Raw genomic sequence first — 19,863 nt, 5'->3', positions numbered from 1 at the left:
TTCGTTTTGATGACATCGGAGATCGTCAGCAGCGAAGAGAAATTGATCGGTTTGCGCCTATCAGAGAAGTCCTAGAACTTGTAGGGCAAAACTTGTGGTCAACGCCTCAATCATTTACAAGTTCAACAAAGCTGTAGCTAAACCACCTGCAAGACGAGAATTCCTGAAAAGTTTGGCGTTGGAACTCATAAACCCTCTGATTGAGAGTCTAATCCAGCTTCCTTTCATCCCTGCAATTCTGAAGAGAAGAGGAAAGGCCCTTCTTGTAATCGAAGAAACTCTTCAGCCTGAGCGCAGACAACAAGGTAACAGTAGAGGTCGCTGCTATCTGTGTGGGAGGGCGAGAGACAAAACAACCAGAAAACATTGTGAAAAATTTGGACGTCATATCTGTAGTGATCATTCATCATTTCTTTGTCATTGAAATTTTCAACCTACAATATGCATAAAAAATTATTAGGAGTAACAAACATTGTTGTGACTATACTCTTTCCATATGTAAAATGCAGGGTACGCTTTAGCGATTTATTTTGCCCTGTAATAAAGGCCAAATTATGTTAATATATATGTTTATGGATTCTCAATAAAGCAGTCTTTCAGATGAGCAAGGACTTTTACAATGTTACCCTGCATTAAAAAAAAGTTACGGTAGCCTAAAGTTTAAGATATTTTTTCCATGCAAAATTTTGTTAAAGAACGATTTGGTATTTTTTTCTTTACAACACCTGTTTCATACAAAAATAATTCAAAAAAAATTTTAAGTGTCCCTAGAATAGATTGTAAATATAACAAAACAAAAAAAATCCACCATACTATAATTAGTCTTTTCGAAATAAATAAAATACCTTATGGGTGACAACTGTCACCCGCGCGAGTATCCGTGTTACGGGAATCCGCGCGAGTACTCGAGGGATAAGCGGCAGTTTGTAAGAAGTTGAAAATGTCATTACTTGGTACAAACGTGTGCATTATCGCTGATGTCTATAGATTTTCGATTTTTTGATGTCATTGGAGAAAAGATATTTACTGCATTCTACTCTGTACTGCAGCGCCCTTCTTCTATACCTGTCACAAGCTGCACGTGTGAGAGAGAGCTTTCTCCAAGCTTACCCAAGTTAAAACTAAATTAAGAGCAACTCAGAAGCAGGATACATTGGAAGCCCTGCTCTTGCTATTTGTGGAACAAGAAAAAGCTTAGTCTATTGACGAGTTTAAAAACATTGTACCTTTTGACAGACGTCTCTTGTTATAGATGACGTGTATTTTGATGTATTTGTAACATTTATCAACATTTTGTATGTGTGTAATTTCTATGCAATTTGATTTTTTCTACTACATATACTACAAAAAATTTCAAAACTGTCATTTAGTGAATTTATATTCCTTTACAAACATCAGTGCAGTTAAAGAGCCAAATGATTGTGTTGCAAAATATGCTATTTAAAAGGAACAAGACCTCATTTGTTTTCTTTGTGCACACCCAAATATAAAGTTCTAGCTACGCCTATGGGTGAGACATTTTAAGTGTGAAGAAATTCCATAAACACAACCAAATATATTGAAAATAAATTGAAATAATGAAAGTATGGAACTCATCCAAGGTCTAGTCGGTAAGGCGTCTGACATGACGGGAGATCCTCGTTCCGTCGTTCGATTCCCGGAATTCCACCTGAGAGCAACCCTGTGAGGTGAAGGCTGCCAGAGCGTGGTGCTGATCACATCACCTCCAAAATGGCCGAGATCGAGAATGTGTGGGGCCCCAGCCCTACATGTTCCTTCATGGCACGGTGCTATGTGCACGGGAAAATTTACATTACCTTTACCTATGGAACTCACCCAGGATGATGAGGCGCGATGTGGAGTAATGCTACTAACTTTCATTAAGTCCATTCTTGCGTTCAAAAGTAAGTTTAAAAACATTCCAACACATTTATCACTTCTAAGCCCCGCGACAGGTTAAGTTTGCAGCAGGTTGTATGTATTAATCCGCGCGAGAACGGCGCGCTCTGATTGGCTGTTGGAAAGTTATGGTGCTCTGATTGTGAGAATATCTTATTTCCTATTTCCAGAATCTTCCGTGCCAGTCTTGCCTCAACCTCCGAGCTGTTCATATCACAGACAGTGAGAAAATCGGCAGTATTGCAGAAGAACTATATTCTGCGTACACGTTTGGGTCTGTATATGCGAAAAGTTGCTGCAAATTTAACCTGTCGCGGGGCTTAGGTGATTCACAAAGCACTTCTTCAACATTATTTAGTGATGCGGATGTAGATTCAGCATCACATGATACTTTATAAGCAGATGCGAAATCAGTACCGAAGAATGTTCGCAATAACGTCGACACACTGCGACGAAGCAAGGAATTTTCACAATTCTCGGGAGTCGCTGCATGTTTCTTGCAAAAAAATTGCAAAATTGAACTTCACGGTCGCTTAGATTGTTTAGACATATCAATGCATCCCAAACGACACTGTAAAGATTTATGATAAATGTGCCAATACCGCTCTCAAAATCCATCATGCACATGCATGATGCACGATAATTCACATCTGGATTGTCTCGCTGTTCTTACCAACAAAACATTTTACAATAATTACGCTTATTGTCGTTCGAATTCAGAAATTCAAATGTGCCGTGTAAACAATGAGAAGGCGGTCAGGTAACTGCGTATTCTTGTCGGCCTAGCCTTTGTCTGCATTAGACGCTTAAAAGGAACCAAGAATTTTCTTTAGTTAATTCTTTGTTCACGGAAAAGAAAGTACACGTTTATTGAACATTGTTGCAGCTGAGATACAAAACAATTTTTCTTTCTCTTTTAAATCATAGTTGCCCTCATATGTTATTTTCAATAATTCGCGTTTATTTTCAAGGCATTCACTATTAAAGACGCGTGTGTTTGGAATGTTGTGCTTTTACGCAGAATATTAGAGTGAGTTTTTAATTAAAACTCCAATGAAATAAGCTAACGACGATATTAAAATTCTTCGTGTTGGGAGAAAATGAACTTTCTCGACTATTCCCATAGGCGTAACTTGGCCGGGGGGGGGGAGTTCAGATTTGTTAAAATTTACAAGTTAACGATACTATTGTTAACATCCTAAGAAGTAATAAATAATAATAATTATGATTTCGCAAATGTAACAGTTATTTAGCAAATAATCCTGGACATTATTTTATGGGATGAATAGTTTTTCGACTGTGCCCCTCTACCAAAAGTTAAGCCTAAAGTTCGTACCTGCCCCCCCCCCCCCCCGAAAGTTAAGTATCAAGTTGCTGCGCCCATGACTATTCCTAAGGCATTCTATGTTTTGAATGATTGTTTTAAGTTCATTTAATGCACAGATAGCCTCATCGGGGCTGGACCTACAGTATAAAGTCGGATCCGAACCACTGTGTCCATCCACCGGGTATCGAACTCGGAACCCCTTGTTTAGTAGGCGACGACGTAACCACTACGGCATCGGGAAGGTCCTGAAGCATTCGGAGTAAAGAAACAAAAACAGTCAAGTCCTTGAAGTTATATTAACAACTTGAACATTTAGTTCCTTGGTAGTTTAGTATTATACGGACTACCTCATTTCAGACCTTTGTAGATGTAGAATGCATTTAGGGACTTTGTTTTAATACTAAGAGAACCAAACCTGGCCTGCCTAACCTAACTACGAAAGCATATACTCGTATTTAGTATATATTTGGTTAGGTTAGGCAGGTCAGGTTTAGTTCTGTTAGCATTAAAATAAGAGGTAGACCGTATAACACTATAGTACCAGTTCCTTTTCTCCCCACAGGTCAGTACTAATTAATAACATTAATTAAGTTAATATAAGAAATAATGTAATGATACAGATCAACAGTGGTTCTTATAACAACAAGAATGAAGTGCCTGAATATGAAATGACAAAAAATCGGGACACGTTCACATCCCGAATAGTCAGAAAACTACAATTCCTTCCCCACCACAGACTATTTCATTAAATAGAACTTCTATTAAACGATTTGGTTATCCACTCCCGAAAATGTAAATTTCTTATGTGCAAGTTTTGTTGAATGTGAAATAATAGTACGTGTAAACATTTAGAACCTAATTTGCAATTTCAGATGGGATGCTTTCAAGTGATTAGGTTTTAATATTTTGAAATATATACTCATGTTAGTTCTATCATTCCATGTATTTATCTTAGAAGAAAGTAAATATTACATGCATCTTTTTAAAAAAACTACACGTGCTTGGAAAAAGCTAGAAAATCTTGACGAATGTAAAATAAGTATGTTTATGTCCTGCACCTTTTAGCATCGAACTATTTTTGATGCTGGCAATTTTTAATTTACAGTTACAAAGAACGATGCCTGGTGCATGTAAAATTATAATAAAAACATGTTCAATTGTGTATGAAAATTATAAAATCGTTCGGAAACGATTGGTTCTTACATACGTTTTATAAACAAATTAACGTCACGATACTTAGCACAATCCTGCATTCTTGAACACTTTTTTCACATCAACAAACACCTCGTTTGGATCCTTCGTTCCATCTATTTTCCTCAGTAGATTAAGCGAATCATAGTACTTTATGATTGGCATAGTATCTTTACAGTGTGTCAAGAATCTCATTTTTAAACATTCAACATTGTCATCCATTCTACCACTTCCATCTTTTCCTCTCTTTATACATCTTTCCATGCAGGTTTCTTCGGAACAATGGAGAAAAAGAACAAATAGAATCGTCACTTTGTCCGCCAGCCGACGATTCCAACCTTCCAGGTTGTCTTCATTTCGTGGGAAACCGTCGATCACAAACTTGCAAGAACCGGAACTCTGCATTGCCGATTCCAGAAGAGAGCATGTAATGTCCACGGGCACGATCTTCCCTTCTTTGATGTGCTTTTCTATCAGCTCCACATACTTTGAACCAGGTTTTCTTCTTTCTTCTCGTAGCAGCTCACCAGCCGAGAGATGATGAAATCCGAATTCGTTTACAATGTTCTGGCACTGAGTTCCCTTTCCTGCTCCTGGCCCACCGAGTACAAATACAACCCCCGGCTTCTGTTCGAACGACATGTTATACTTTTCACGCGTTATACCAACAAGCAAGCTTTTCAAAAGAACTTTTGCACGCTGTCGAACTGCAACTCGAACGCCAGACATCAACAACGTTCTTCGTCTGTCAATCTCAGTGTTGCCAAACTAGTTTTCTTAAAAAGAGCTAAATCGCACTTTAAATTGTGTTAAATCAATTCAATGAATTGAAATGTCTACGGCCCGTATTCATAGTCGTTTCTCAAGAAAGGAAAGCGTCTTGAGACCTCTCTTAAGACGCCATACTGTTTCATAGACGTATCTCAAGATACTAGCCAAGAGACGGTTTGCTTCACCATCTTCGATAAGAAGAGTCTGTGCGAAGAGAGTCTTACGCAAGGTAACTTAATATATAAGGTAGCGCCATCCGAAAATTGCCGATCATGCACGAGCGCGTGACGTCATGTGGGAGGATCGGTTATGCTCGGTGCCCCTTCGGTTATGTTCGTTCGGGGCCTGTCCGAAGCAAACTGCCGCTATCATTTTTATGCGAGTTTCAGAGAGGAAAAGTGTTTCATTACTTTGAGGGGTAAGTATTAATTATCATACTACGGGATGGTATTGAGGTATTCCTTTAATGATTAGTAACATAATTAAAACATGCTACTTTTAAAAGAAGGAAAATTGCGCATGCAAAAGTATTGTAAAAATTCATGTTTCTGAAACCTGATCGATATATTACAAAGAAGGTTGTCCGTGTTCTCATTAGAATTTCAGATTTCATCATTTCAGAAATCGTATTATGATTTTAATAAGAAACGCTGCATGCTAAAGAAGAATTCCATAGTGAAAGAGTTAAAAAGAAAGAATTGATTGACAGATTTGGTTTATTTTTTCTTTTCTGTCTTTTTTAAATATGAAAGGAAAACCCATTAGAGGTAGTCCCCACCCCCCTTTCGATCTCTTTATTTGTTTCCACAAGCCGGCCTCCTTGGCGTAGTGGTTAGAACATCGCACTTCAACGCCAGAGGTTTGGGTTTGAATCCTGGCTTGGGCAAGGATGTTTGTGAGTGTTCATTCATCATTTCATCACTCATCCCTATCTTCGCAAATTAGCCAAAAGTGGCACAAGAAGCGAAGTAAAATGAAGCAAATTAATCAATCAATATTTGTTTTCACATATACTATCACATTTACTAAATTCTTAATTTTCTCATTAAGGACAAATCAATGTCTTACCCGATTGGATTCGAACCCTGGACCCCTGGCGTCGTAGTGCGCTGTTCTAACAACTCCCCCACGGAGATCGTCAGAGGCCTCCGAGGTACTACGGGCCTCACAGAACGTCACAGGAGTACTATCGGATTATAAATTATGGATATTAGAGTTTGGATAATAAATAAATAAATTATATAATATATAATCTATAAATAAAAAAACCGTTCTTTATTTATAGAATTTCAAAAAGAGCGATAGCTTGGCAAACTAAAAAAAATTCTATTTTGTTCTCACGACGATAAAAATAGAAGGCATAATAAAAAAAAAAAAAATTGGTAACTATAGATTGATACAGAATTGAATAAGCTGAATTTTGATGTAACTCGTTTTTATGTGGTTCTACTGGTCAACTTTTAATTGAGTCCAAACTTGAATATCCCTAATTTTTAATCCGATAGTAGTCCGGTATAATCAATTTACAACATTTAACACAACGCAGTACAAAAGCCTAATATTTAGTTTTCTGACTGAATCGTTCCTTCTTATTCATTCAGAACGTTGGAATCATTTCCAAGAACATTTCAAAATTTACATAACATCAGAAAGTATTAACATTATACTGATATACTTAAAATCCAATCTTTACCGTTCTCCATACTGTAACTTTATTTTTCAAATTATCAAGTGAAAGATGCAATATACAATCTAGATAAAATTTTACTCTGCATTTGAAACTTACTCTGAATTCGAAAGAATCCCCAACCTTCTTCATATATTTATTTACTGTAGAATAATTTACGGATCAAAGTTCCACATGCAATTTTTTTTTTTTTTAAAGTTTTATGTGGAGGAAGAATGACGAAATAGTTTGTAAGATAGTAGTTTCAGACTTTGAAAACGCAATTCCAGTTTGTAATTTGCAGATGTTTAAAATTTCTGTAGTTCAAATTTGGCTGCAAGTTATCCTTGTCATAGTTCTGAAAAGAATTGTTTCGTATTAAGAACTTTACATGCAAACGCGTGCAGAAGACGAGCCAAAGTGTACAAGTACTAATTTAACTATCTAAGGGCCGTTTTTTCAATGTTCAGTTAAGGTTCATGTTAGCACGTAACTGGAAGTTAGTGAAAATTTCTGTTTTTCAATGTACAGTTAGCTCGTAACTTGAACTCTGGTGGCGATTATCTTTACTGGTGCTTCTTCTTGCAGTTACCAGCCTAACTGGAAGTTACGAGGCAACATGGATGCCTCGTGCAGCTATCGAAATTCCACACTCGCAACTTCACTGTCAGATTAAACAAGATATGATTCATAAAACTTTTAAATTGGTACAGAAAAAGACTTGTTTTGTTTGGCAGAGCTTACCAACGTCCATGCAAATATGGAAATTAAGCAGCGTAGTTGCTAGAATTCGCTTGGTAAGGTTGTGTTAGAGAATTTGTGGCCAGGATATCCGGTCTACTAGCCGCGACAATCCCCAATCGGTAATCGGTAATTTGGTGTAGTGGTTAGCGGCACCACCTTTCGGAGCTTGTTGTGTTTTGTAATACGAGTTCGAGTCCTGGTCAAGGGTACTTTTTTTTTCTTTCTTGTCAATTATTTATTACGTGTGTTGCATTTAATTCACGCTTTATTGTTGAATGATTTTCTCGGATAAATATTAGAGTAAATTTTAAAATTATTTCTACTCGTACCTTCATATTTTTAGAAGTTTAGAAAGCATGCTTGCTATTAACACCATTTTTTTTTCGCTCGGGCTGTCGCGCTATGGGTTATTTATGCATAGAGAGGTACAAAGCATGCAGTCAAATGTACAATATTTACATATTAATAATAATAATAGTGTTTATATCAACAAACCGTTATTATTAATGTCTCGACTTTCGAGTTCTTCACGCTTCTTCTACAAGAAAGTATCTGCGCTTGCGCCTCATAACATCATTTCCCCCACGTGGATTGGCCTTTATTAGAAGAAAACCAAATTTGTAGTGCTGTCATTCGTTAATTTATTTCGTAAGCATACAAAATGGATGCGCAGCCATTGTTCCTATCGTTTCACAATGCAATAACGTGCTTTCGAGCGCGGCGTGCTTGTAGTTCTATATTTAAACGCCAGGCTGTGTGCCAGTCGACGCGGTTTGAAACTATACTAACAGATGGCGTGCAGATCGATTTCCTGTAATTTCGGTGCTTCAGAATTGCCAACACACTGTTTCGGAGAACGAACCATGGTTTAGTTAACTGGCAGTTACTTTCACATTGAAAAACCCGCTGCTGGTTAAGACTGGCTGGTATCTCCAACTGGCAGTTAGTTAACAGAAAGATTAACAGGACATTGAAAAACTGGCCCTTAACCTACTCTAAATACTTGATGAGTGCTAGGAACATCAAACTTAAATGTCTTAACCTACTAAATTCAAGTCTATTGAAATAGATTTATGATCACACGGTAAATGAAACGCTTTGAGAATTTCGATGAAAATCTCTTAGTTCTTAGTTTAATTAAACAATAAAGGAGAAAAGGTACATGAACTCACAATGATTGACTGTGCAAGTGTACGAATTATTATTCGTTATAGGACTTCGTCCGCAGATTTTTCATTTCCATTTCCATGTGTGTCTGAGTTGTAAAACCGGAAAATATACTCCAAGGCTGATATGCGACACACATTTGTACATTAACGAAGTAACTTGCATTACACTAATCTTAGATCTTGCTCTTTTTGACAGAAATGTACTACAAAGAAATAATGTAACATCCATTGGTTTATATTGACTACAAGGGTACAAAATTATTTACAATGTATTTGTGAAATACGAAAATTGAACAAAGTTTCAAAAATTTCAATGATGGGTGTAATATTCACTCATGCAATATTTACCATCGTGCATACAACTCTATGTAACTCGAATTGAAGATGTACTAAGTGAATTTAACTTCCAATAGAGTGGAAGTTAGTACGCGATCTTCGAAATGCACATTTTCGACAACGTTTTTCACAATAATGTAAACATACAAATCACAATCAACATCGGTTTGTGTTAAATAAATGAATTTGTTAGTAATTATAAATCCGACTTACATAAAATGTACATAACAAATCAGTTAGGCTCACCACGTACTTCGCACTAGTTGAACACATTTTCAAGATATTGATGACTTTTCTTGTGGTACTGTCGGTTAGGTTACGTTTTAGATTTTGAACTTCTTTATTTAGTTAAAGCAGGTTGATAGAGGTTGTTTGCAATCTTTAATTTATTTGCTTCTGAATGCAGACGTGTGTTTCTCCTTTGTAAACGATCGAATATGTTTTCCAACTACGAAACATTGCTTGCAGTTTGTGGATATACCTTCGTCTATATATTTTTCTCTTTTCTGGAGCATAGTCTTTAGCTTGTTTAGGGCACGTCTTACTCGATCTTTTGGTACTAAAGTAGGTAAATTTCTTAAATTGGGTGTAATTTTAGCGATGGCACTGCAGTTGGCTTCAGCATGTTCTTTGGTGGAAAATACAGAATTCTGCTTTCGGATCTCGCACATAGTCTTCTTCACAATAATTGGCACTGCACACTTGCATTTTTTACATTTCGTTTACAAGCATGAATCCACTGTTTACTTACGCAATTACCGACTGGAAATCTATGATATTTTATGTCAGTTCCTTTAGTTTCCTGGTTATAGTTTTCATAGCTTGCTACAGCACAATTAGACATGATTGCAGTCTACAAGTACAAAAATACAATAAAAATAAATCGAACGCTACAAAATCAATAACCTGCTTGTTCCGATTTTTGCGACGTGAGTAGTGGTATTTATGCTATAGACAGTGCCGGAAAGTATGAACCCCCCTCAAGCAGTTTTGCTACACTTAAAACTTGCTCAACATGAGCATATGAGCTTTTTGCTCAAGTGTGGAACCCCGTCTAATCCAAGATTTTTGTAAAAAAGCTCTCATGGAATCCATGAGAAAGTATGACCCTCCCCTCAGAAAGTATGAACCCCCTTCAAGCAGTTTTGTTATACTTAAAACAAGCTCAACATGCCCATATGAGCTTTTTGCTCAAGTGTGGAACCCCGTCTAATCCAAGATTTTTGTAAAAAAGCTCTCATGGAATCCATGAGAAAGTATGACCCCCCCCTCAGAAAGTATGAACCCCAGTAGTGGTATTTATGCTATAGACAGTGCCGGAAAGTATGAACCCCCCTCAAGCAGTTTTGCTATACTTAAAACTTGCTCAACATGAGCATATGAGCTTTTTGCTCAAGTGTGGAACCCCGTCTAATCCAAGATTTTTGTAAAAAAGCTCTCATGGAATCCATGAGAAAGTATGACCCCCCCCCTCAGAAAGTATGAACCCCCTTCAAGCAGTTTTGTTATACTTAAAACAAGCTCAACATGCCCATATGAGCTTTTTGCTCAAGTGTGGAACCCCGTCTAATCCAAGATTTTTGTAAAAAAGCTCTCATGGAATCCATGAGAAAGTATGACCCCCCCCTCAGAAAGTATGAACCCCAGTAGTGGTATTTATGCTATAGACAGTGCCGGAAAGTATGAACCCCCCTCAAGCAGTTTTGCTATACTTAAAACTTGCTCAACATGAGCATATGAGCTTTTTGCTCAAGTGTGGAACCCCGTCTAATCCAAGATTTTTGTAAAAAAGCTCTCATGGAATCCATGAGAAAGTATGACCCCCCCCCCCTCAGAAAGTATGAACCCCCTTCAAGCAGTTTTGTTATACTTAAAACAAGCTCAACATGCCCATATGAGCTTTTTGCTCAAGTGTGGAACCCCGTCTAATCCAAGATTTTTGTAAAAAAGCTCTCATGGAATCCATGAGAAAGTATGACCCCCCCCCTCAGAAAGTATGAACCCCAGTAGTGGTATTTATGCTATAGACAGTGCCGGAAAGTATGAACCCCCCTCAAGCAGTTTTGCTACACTTAAAACTTGCTCAACATGAGCATATGAGCTTTTTGCTCAAGTGTGGAACCCCGTCTAATCCAAGATTTTTGTAAAAAAGCTCTCATGGAATCCATGAGAAAGTATGACCCCCCCCTCAGAAAGTATGAACCCCCTTCAAGCAGTTTTGTTATACTTAAAACAAGCTCAACATGCCCATATGAGCTTTTTGCTCAAGTGTGGAACCCCGTCTAATCCAAGATTTTTGTAAAAAAGCTCTCATGGATTCCATGAGAAAGTATGACCCCCCCTCAGAAAGTATGAACCCCCTCAGATACCCATACCCATACATACCCACCTACACCCACCCACACCCACCCACACATATTTACTTCCGGTCCACTTCCGGTCCACTTCCGGTCTATTTCCGGTCCACTTCCGGTCCACTTCCGGTCCACTTCCGGTCTACTTCCGGTCCACTTCCGGTCTACTTCCGGTTTGCATACTTCCGGTCCACTTGTGGCCAAGTTGTGGCCTATTTCTGCTTTTTTTATCCAGCATAGAGTTTTGATTTGAACCCCAAGAAATTGTATATAAATACCAAAGCCAAAAATATTAAGTGTATACACACATACACACATACACACACACACAAAGCACAGTGTTGAATCCAACTGATATTTTTTATCCAGCATAGAGTTTTGATTTGAACCCCAAGAAATTGTATATAAATACCAAAGCCAAAAATATTAAGTGTATACACACATACACACACACACAAAGCACAGTGTTGAATCCAACTGATATTTTTTATCCAGCATAGAGTTTTGATTTGAATCCCAAGAAATTGTATATAAATACCAAAGCCAAAAATATTCACACACATACACACATTACACACACACACACAGCACAGTGTTGAACCCATCTGATATTTTTATCCAGCATAGAGTTTTGATTTGAATCCCAAGAAATTGTATATAAATACCAAAGCCAAAAATATTAAGTGTATACACACATACACACATACACACACACACACAAAGCACAGTGTTGAATCCAACTGATATTTTTTATTCAGTATAAAGTTTTGAATTGAAACCCAGGAAATTGTATATAATAAACAACAACAAAAATGCCAAGTCAAAAATATTGTAATCAATGCAATAAGAATATATCCAGCCCCAATTGGGCTAAGCACCAAAAAATTTGTAACCCGGACAAATACAGAACTCCCACAAAAATTTGCCCCAAATGCAAAAGAAAATATAACATGCAATACTTCACATATATACATAAAAATACTTGCTCTGCACAATCATCAACACAACCATCTACTTCTGGTCTGAAAAGGAAGCACGAAGCACCTGTTAATGCTGGACCTGCAAAGCAGCCACGCTATGAACCTATCCGTAGCAGTTTTAACGGCCAATTAAGGGATCACCGGTTTGTATCAGAGCCAAGATGTGGAATTAAGAATTTTTTGAACAGTAAAAATTCTGATCTCCAGGCAATTCTAAATGCACAAAATGGCTCTTATAAGCTGTCCCTTAAATTGTTTGCACAATATAAGAAACCAAATGGCACAAAATTTACACAGCCCCACATAACAGAAACTGTACCGGTTTATTCAAATACAAATTCGGACAAAATAATAAGCAGGTTGATAGATCAATTGAAAATCAAACACTCTGAATTTGCGGCAAAAGAGTCAGGATGGAGCCTATGCGGCTCTCCGCACAAGTTATATGTTAATATTTCTGAATTCAGCCCATTAAAAGGTTCTACATATCTGCCATTACCTGCTAATATCAAAAACAAAAGAGCCGTGGTCAATATAAAAAATAATGACCAGAAATGCTTTTTGTGGTGTATTTTAGCTGCTCTGTATCCAGTTTCAAGGCATCCTGAGAGAATAACTTATTACAAACAGCATGAACATGATTTTGACGATGCAATGGAGGGTTTAGAATATCCAATGTTAGTTCAGAATATTGATAAATTTGAAAAAAAGGCCAGGCATATCAATGGCAAACAATTATCTATTAATGTATTTATTTGTTCCACTGGCAATTGCCCGATAGCACCTCTCAGAATCAGTACACTTGATGATGAATCTGCTGTTCCGATTGATCTGCTCTTAATTGAAGGGGATGGCACACATCATTATACTCTGATACATAATCTTGAAGCTTTAGTGAGAACACAACTAGACAAATCCAATACAATATTTAAGTTGTGCAGAAGATGCTTAACTGTATTTGATGGTCAAAAAATGGTGAAGGGGGTTCGGGAAGTGAATGCAGAAATTGCTAAAAACAAGTTAATTGAGCATCTGAAATACTGTGGCAATCATAAACCTGTTCATATGGTGATGCCCAATCCAAGTGAAAATTGCAAATTCAAAAAGTTTGAAGCCTTGTTGGAACACCCCGCATATATTGTCTGTGATTTTGAATCAAACCTCAAACCTCTTGCATTTTGTAGCCCAGATCCTGAAGAATCTGCAATTACACCATATCAGGTACATGAACCTTCTAGCTTTTGTTCTGTGGTTATACGGGATGGTGTAGCTAGTGAGCCATACTTATACGTGGGACCAAATGCCATCAAAATATTTGCACATAGAATGGAAAATGAGTGCCGTGACATAGCATCTAACAACTTATTAAAATCAGAGCCTATGTTGCCTTTAACAGAGGAACAGATTGAAGATTTCAACAATGCAGAAAAATGCCCGGTATGTGATTGTGAATTTTCAGATACAAATATCAAGGTGAAACACCATTCTCATACAGATGGTCGATATAAACAGGCCCTGTGTAAAAGCTGTAATATTCAGATCAAGAGACCAAGATTTATCCCCATATTTTGCCATGGAGCATCCAATTATGATTATCATCATTTAATCAGATACGAGGGGTTTGAGAAGCAGAATTTAAATATTTTAGCTGAAAATGATGAAAAATATATATCTATTAGCAAGATAATTAAAGTTAATGGTGTTCCTATTCACATAAGATTTCTTGATTCTTACAGATTTTTACCTGCTAGCCTGGCTACACTGACCACTCAATTATCTGATGATCAATTCAAAATCACACGTGCCATGTTTCCAAATCAGGACCTGAAATTAATTAGGCGGAAGGGTGTATATCCATATGACTATGTTACAGATTTTTCTAAATTTGATGAGTGTTCCCTGCCACCACAAGAAGCATTTTACAGCAGAATCAGAGGATCTGGAATCAGTGATGAAGATTATCACCATGCTCAGTTGATGTGGAACAATTTAAAATGTAAGACATTTGGTGATTATCACATGGCATATTTGAAACTTGATGTGACCCTCTCAGCTGATATATTGCAGGCATTCAGAAAATCTTCCATGCAAAATTATGGACTGGACCCAATATATTTTTACAGTGCCCCGGGCCTAGCATGGGCCGCAACATTTTTGAACACTAAAATGCAATTGGATCTGATCCACGATCAAGATAAGTATCTGTTTATGGAGAAATGTATAAGAGGGGGGATGGTGCAATGTTCCCAGAGATATGCCAGAGCAAATAACAAATATATTCCCAATTATGATCCAGCACGGCCATCAAATTTTATACTGTATGTGGATGCAAATAGCCTCTATGGTTATGCCATGATGGGTAAACTGCCATATGCAGGGCTTGAATGGGTTGAAGATTTTAATATTGAAGATCTTCAGGACTTTGATGACAGTGAATATGGCCTATTCTTAGAGGCTGATCTGATAATTCCTGATGATTTGCACAATAAATTTTCTGATCTGCCCCCAATTCCCGAGGTTCAGTGCTCACCTGGCTCTAAACAGAAGAAGCTCATGATGACTCTGGAGCCGAAACAGGGTTATGTCATATATTACAAAAACCTCCAGTTCCTGATGAATCATGGTGTTCAAGTGACCAAAGTTGGCAAAGTTTTGAGGTTCAGGCACTCAGAATGGTTGAAACCATACATTGATACAAACACAGAGCTTCGAACATCTGCAAAGAGCCAATTTGATAAGGGCTTGTTTAAATTGATGGTTAATTCTGTATATGGCAAAACTATTGAAAATGTCAGAAAACATACCGATGTTAAAATAATTACTGACCCCAGTCTGAGCAAAAAATTGGTTGCAAAGCCAAACTTCAATTACAGAAGAATTTATGATGAGCACATGGCACTTTTCAACATGAAGAAAACAAAGATCAAGTTTGATAAACCTATTTATGTAGGGGCTGCAATATTGGAATTGGCCAAATTACATATGTTAACATTGTATTATGATGTGTTGAAACCTTTTTATGGTGATAATATAAAACTGATGTACATGGACACGGATAGTTTTATTCTTGACATTAAAACAGAAGATGTTTATCAAGATATTGCACAGCCTGAATTGTTTCAATATTTTGATACCAGTGAACATACAATAATTCAACCCCACAACAAAAAGGTGCGTGGCAAGTTAAAAGATGAGACATGTGGTGATGCTATTGTGGAATTTGCTGGGTTAAGTGCCAAGGTGTATAGTTTTAAAACATGTAGTGCTGTTGTCAAAAAGGCCAAGGGCATTGGCAAAGTAGCTGTGGAAAAAGAGCTTGTATTTGAAGATTATAAAAATTGCATCAAATCTCAGAATTTAATCAAAACATCAGAATCCAGAATTCAGAGTGTGGATCACTTGCTGACTTCAAATATTGTAAGAAAAGTGGCCCTGGACCCACATGATGATAAGAGATACATTTTATCATGTGGCATACATACTTTACCTTGGGGGCATTGTGATTTGAAAAATGGGGATCAATGCCCAATTACAGAGCATGATTTGAAATAAATAAACATGCCTATGAACTTATTTGGGTTCAAAAAACAGGCTATTATGGAGCTGCCAACACCCCAACCCTCTTCTGATATGCTGTCTAAACTGAGTGGCTTGTTAATTATTCATCTGAACAGCATATTTACAGATAATGATGATGAAACAGGCAAAACATTGTACATATTTAACAATAATTTAAATCATTACCAATTACCTGTAGGTGGTCAATTGCAATTTATTACAACCCCTGAGGGTGATGTCAAGATTTCAATAGGGAGAAATATTTATAGAATTAAGCACTCAAACATGGTTTCTGGCACTGTATATACTGTTTCTGCTGGTGACTGCTTATATATTGAGGTCCCTGGATCCTATGACAAGCTTATACCCTTTTTTATAGAATTAAGAATTAGATATTCAATAATAAATAACCATTAAAACAAAAATGCCTAATGATATATTTGGCCATACAAGACATGAAGATCACAGTGATGAGATTCTGATGCTTGATGTCAGAGTCAAGAAATTAAGAAGTGATTTACAAGCTTTACAGACCACACTCAATGCCAGTCTTCAATTAGAAATTACAAATTTGCAATCACAATGCATGGACCCTCTTCTTAAAATTGATTCTGAACTCAAATTGTTGCTTCAAAAATATACTGATTTGGCCACATTGGATAATTTTCAAAGTTTAGAAGAAGCTGTAGCAGCTCTTCAAGCCAAATTTAAGACCCAGGCTACCAACTCCGAGCAATTGAAACAACAATTGGAGGAACAGATAAATAATGTCCAGGTACAGCTCCAAACAATTGTCAAAAGCATAAAATCACAAGAAGATTTTGATCTAGTGATTTCCACTCTAAAAGAACAGATTCAGTCACTCCAGATACCTAATCTGGACCCCTTGAACAATGCCATAGCCGAGGTTAAAGAAAAAATTGAGACACTTGAAAATTTTATGAACAACTTGCCATCTTCCGATTCTTTGAATGCAATAACTCGGAGTGTAGCAAATATTAAGCTGCAACTTGAAACATATGAAGATTTTGGAAAAATTCAAAGTACCATAACCCATCTTGAGGGTACAATAGCAGCAGTGCAAAATGATTTGGCAAATGTACTAGAATCCCGATTGCCTGGAATTGTAGATACCCTTGTCAGTGTCCAGCAACAAATCACAAAGCTTGAAAACCTCAACACCGAATCTGAACTATCTCATTTTCATTACTTGATCGATGATATCCAAACAAAGCTTGAAATTTTAAAGCAATCAACACCCTCTCAGGCAGATATAGCCCTGCTCCAAAATGCTATGCAAAATGTGGCTGATGCTTCTGAATTAAACAATGTGAAATTGGCACTTGAATCTTTGCAGAATACTGTATCAAATCTTCCCACATCACAGGAACTTAAAAATATTAAGAGAGCTGTGAATCGCATATTGAAATCAGAAGATATCAAGAATATCCAGGCAGAGATCAAACAACTCACTCAGACAGTGGCCACTCTACCAACCAATCAACATATTAATGAACTGCATGCCCTGTTTGAGGATATCAGAAGACAGGTCCATGATCTTACTGCTCAAAATTCAAAATTGGCAGTTGTTGAAAATTTGCAACAAATTGTAGCTAATATCAAGCAACAGCTAGGGACCATGGAATCCAATCAAGCAAATGCTCTGTCTGTTTTTGCCACCCAGCTACAAGAAATTGTGCAACAATACAAGAGACTTGCTGTGGACATAAAGATCAAGCCAGGCCATGATGATGTTGTTAGGACCATCAATGAGCACCTTGAATCTGTAACAAGTAGATTGCTCACAGCAGAAAAAGAAATAACAGGCATAATCGAGAATCCAAAACATACAGTAATTCTTGAATTGTACAGCATCCCCAACAAAGAATATGATTCACCATTTACACCAGGAGGCAAAATATATATGCTGTCCCCTGCACAATTTTATTACCAGTTTTTTGTTGGAGGCACACTGAGACCAATCAAGATCAAATATTGGCTTCAACCACAGGCACACCACTACCCCACCTTATCAATAACAAATGCTGATAACAAACCAAAAATCACCAGTGTAGAGTTAGAGGATTTTACAGACCCCAATACATTAGAAACAGCCTATACTGAAGATGATGGCACTTTGGAATTTAAAATACAAATAGGGGACAAATTATATTTAGAAAATCCTGCAGTCTCAGCTGCTGAACACCCCATAGTTGCAATATTCTTGTTTACATATTATGTCTAGACAAATTATTGTTGATGAATTACACAGACAAGCCAGACATAATTTTAAGAGACTTCCAGTAGTCACAAAGGGCATAGATGATTTATGGCAGAGCGACTTGATTGAGTTGTCAAGTGGACAGTTGAAAAACTTAGACAAAATCAACAAGGGCTACAAGTATCTACTCACTGTCATAGACACATTTTCAAAATTTGCCTGGGCTGTGCCACTCAAATCCAAGACTGGAAAATGTGTTACAGAAGCCATCAGGACAATCATCAATCAGAGTGGAAGATCACCCCGCTATTTGCAAACAGATAATGGCAAAGAATTTTATAATTCAGTGTTTCAACAATTTATTAAAAGCCAGGCAATAAAACATTACTCGAGTTACAGTGACCTCAAAGCCTCAATTGTAGAGAGATTCAACAGAACCTTAAAAAATCTTATGTATAAACAATTTACCCTCCAAGGTAATTATAAATGGCTTAATATTCTTCCAGAACTTCTACATAAATATAACAACTCGGTCCATTCCACAATCAACATGAAACCCTCTGAAGTAACTTCATCTGATGAGCAAAAATTGATCAGGACTGTTTATTATCCTAGATACCAGCCAACAACAAGAAAGGCCAAATACAGGGTGGGCGATCAAGTAAGAATCAGCAAATATAAGCACTTATTCAAAAGAGGCTTTACAAGAAACTGGAGCACTGAATTATTTACAGTGGTTCAAGTTAAACCCGGGACCCTTAACACATATATAATAAAAGATCATCGAGGAGAAATTCTCAAAGGCAGGTTCTATGAACAAGAGCTCAGCAAAACTAAACAGCCCGACACATATCTCATAGAAAAAATCATCCGCAGAAAAGGCAACAAGTTACTTGTCAAATGGCTAGGTCATCCGGAAAACAGCTGGATCGATGCAGACAAAGTGATAATATGAGCACCTGGGATGTTATAAAGAGGCTGCCAGAACCTGAACAGCAGAATAAGAGAAATGGCAACTTGCTGCCTAATAATATTAGGTGTCTTATTGTTGGGTCATCTGCTTGTGGTAAAACTACACTAATAGTTGATAATTTTTTATTGGCACCCAACTGGTTAGACTGGAAAAACAGGCACTTGTATGTTTTCTCTAAGAGCTTGGAACAATTAAAATATCAGCAGCTGATGAAGCTATATGATGGATTGGATATTGCCACTTTTGAACCAGATGTTAAGCCACTCCATGAATGTCTCGATAATTCTGTTGTTGTGTTTGATGACATTATACTGGATAATCAAAACAAGGTTAGAAATTTCTTTACACAGGGCCGGCACAAAAACATCGATTGCTTCTACCTGGCACAGACTTTTTCAAAAATACCGAAGCAGCTGATCCGAGACAACAGCAATTTTATATGTGTGTTTCATCAAGACCATACCAACCTCAAACACATACATGATGAATATGTAGGTGGGGACTTGAGCTACAATGATTTTTCCAAGTTTTGCAGCAAGTGCTGGAACCAGGACAGTTATGGGTTTGTCACAATTGATATGACAAGAACACCCAATAGTGGCAAATACAGAAATAAAATCAACGATTTTCTAGACGTTGAGACATAAATAAATAACCATGAAAAGGCCAATCAT

The 19,863-nt window shown here is 37.2% G+C and overlaps 1 pseudogene; it reads right to left on the bottom strand.

Moving 5' to 3' along the window:
- Positions 1 to 4,170: 4,170 nt before the first annotated feature.
- Positions 4,171 to 5,148, bottom strand: LOC145981233 (UMP-CMP kinase pseudogene; annotated as a pseudogene).
- Between the last annotated feature and the right edge of the window lie 14,715 nt (positions 5,149 to 19,863).

This window comes from Lepisma saccharinum, chromosome 29 (assembly GCF_977018435.1).
Source record: "Lepisma saccharinum chromosome 29, izLepSacc3.1, whole genome shotgun sequence".
In the NCBI taxonomy this organism is placed as follows: Eukaryota; Metazoa; Arthropoda; class Insecta; order Zygentoma; family Lepismatidae; genus Lepisma; species Lepisma saccharinum.
Note: the sequence above shows the minus strand (reverse complement) of the source record. Positions and strands in the feature narration are given on the sequence as shown.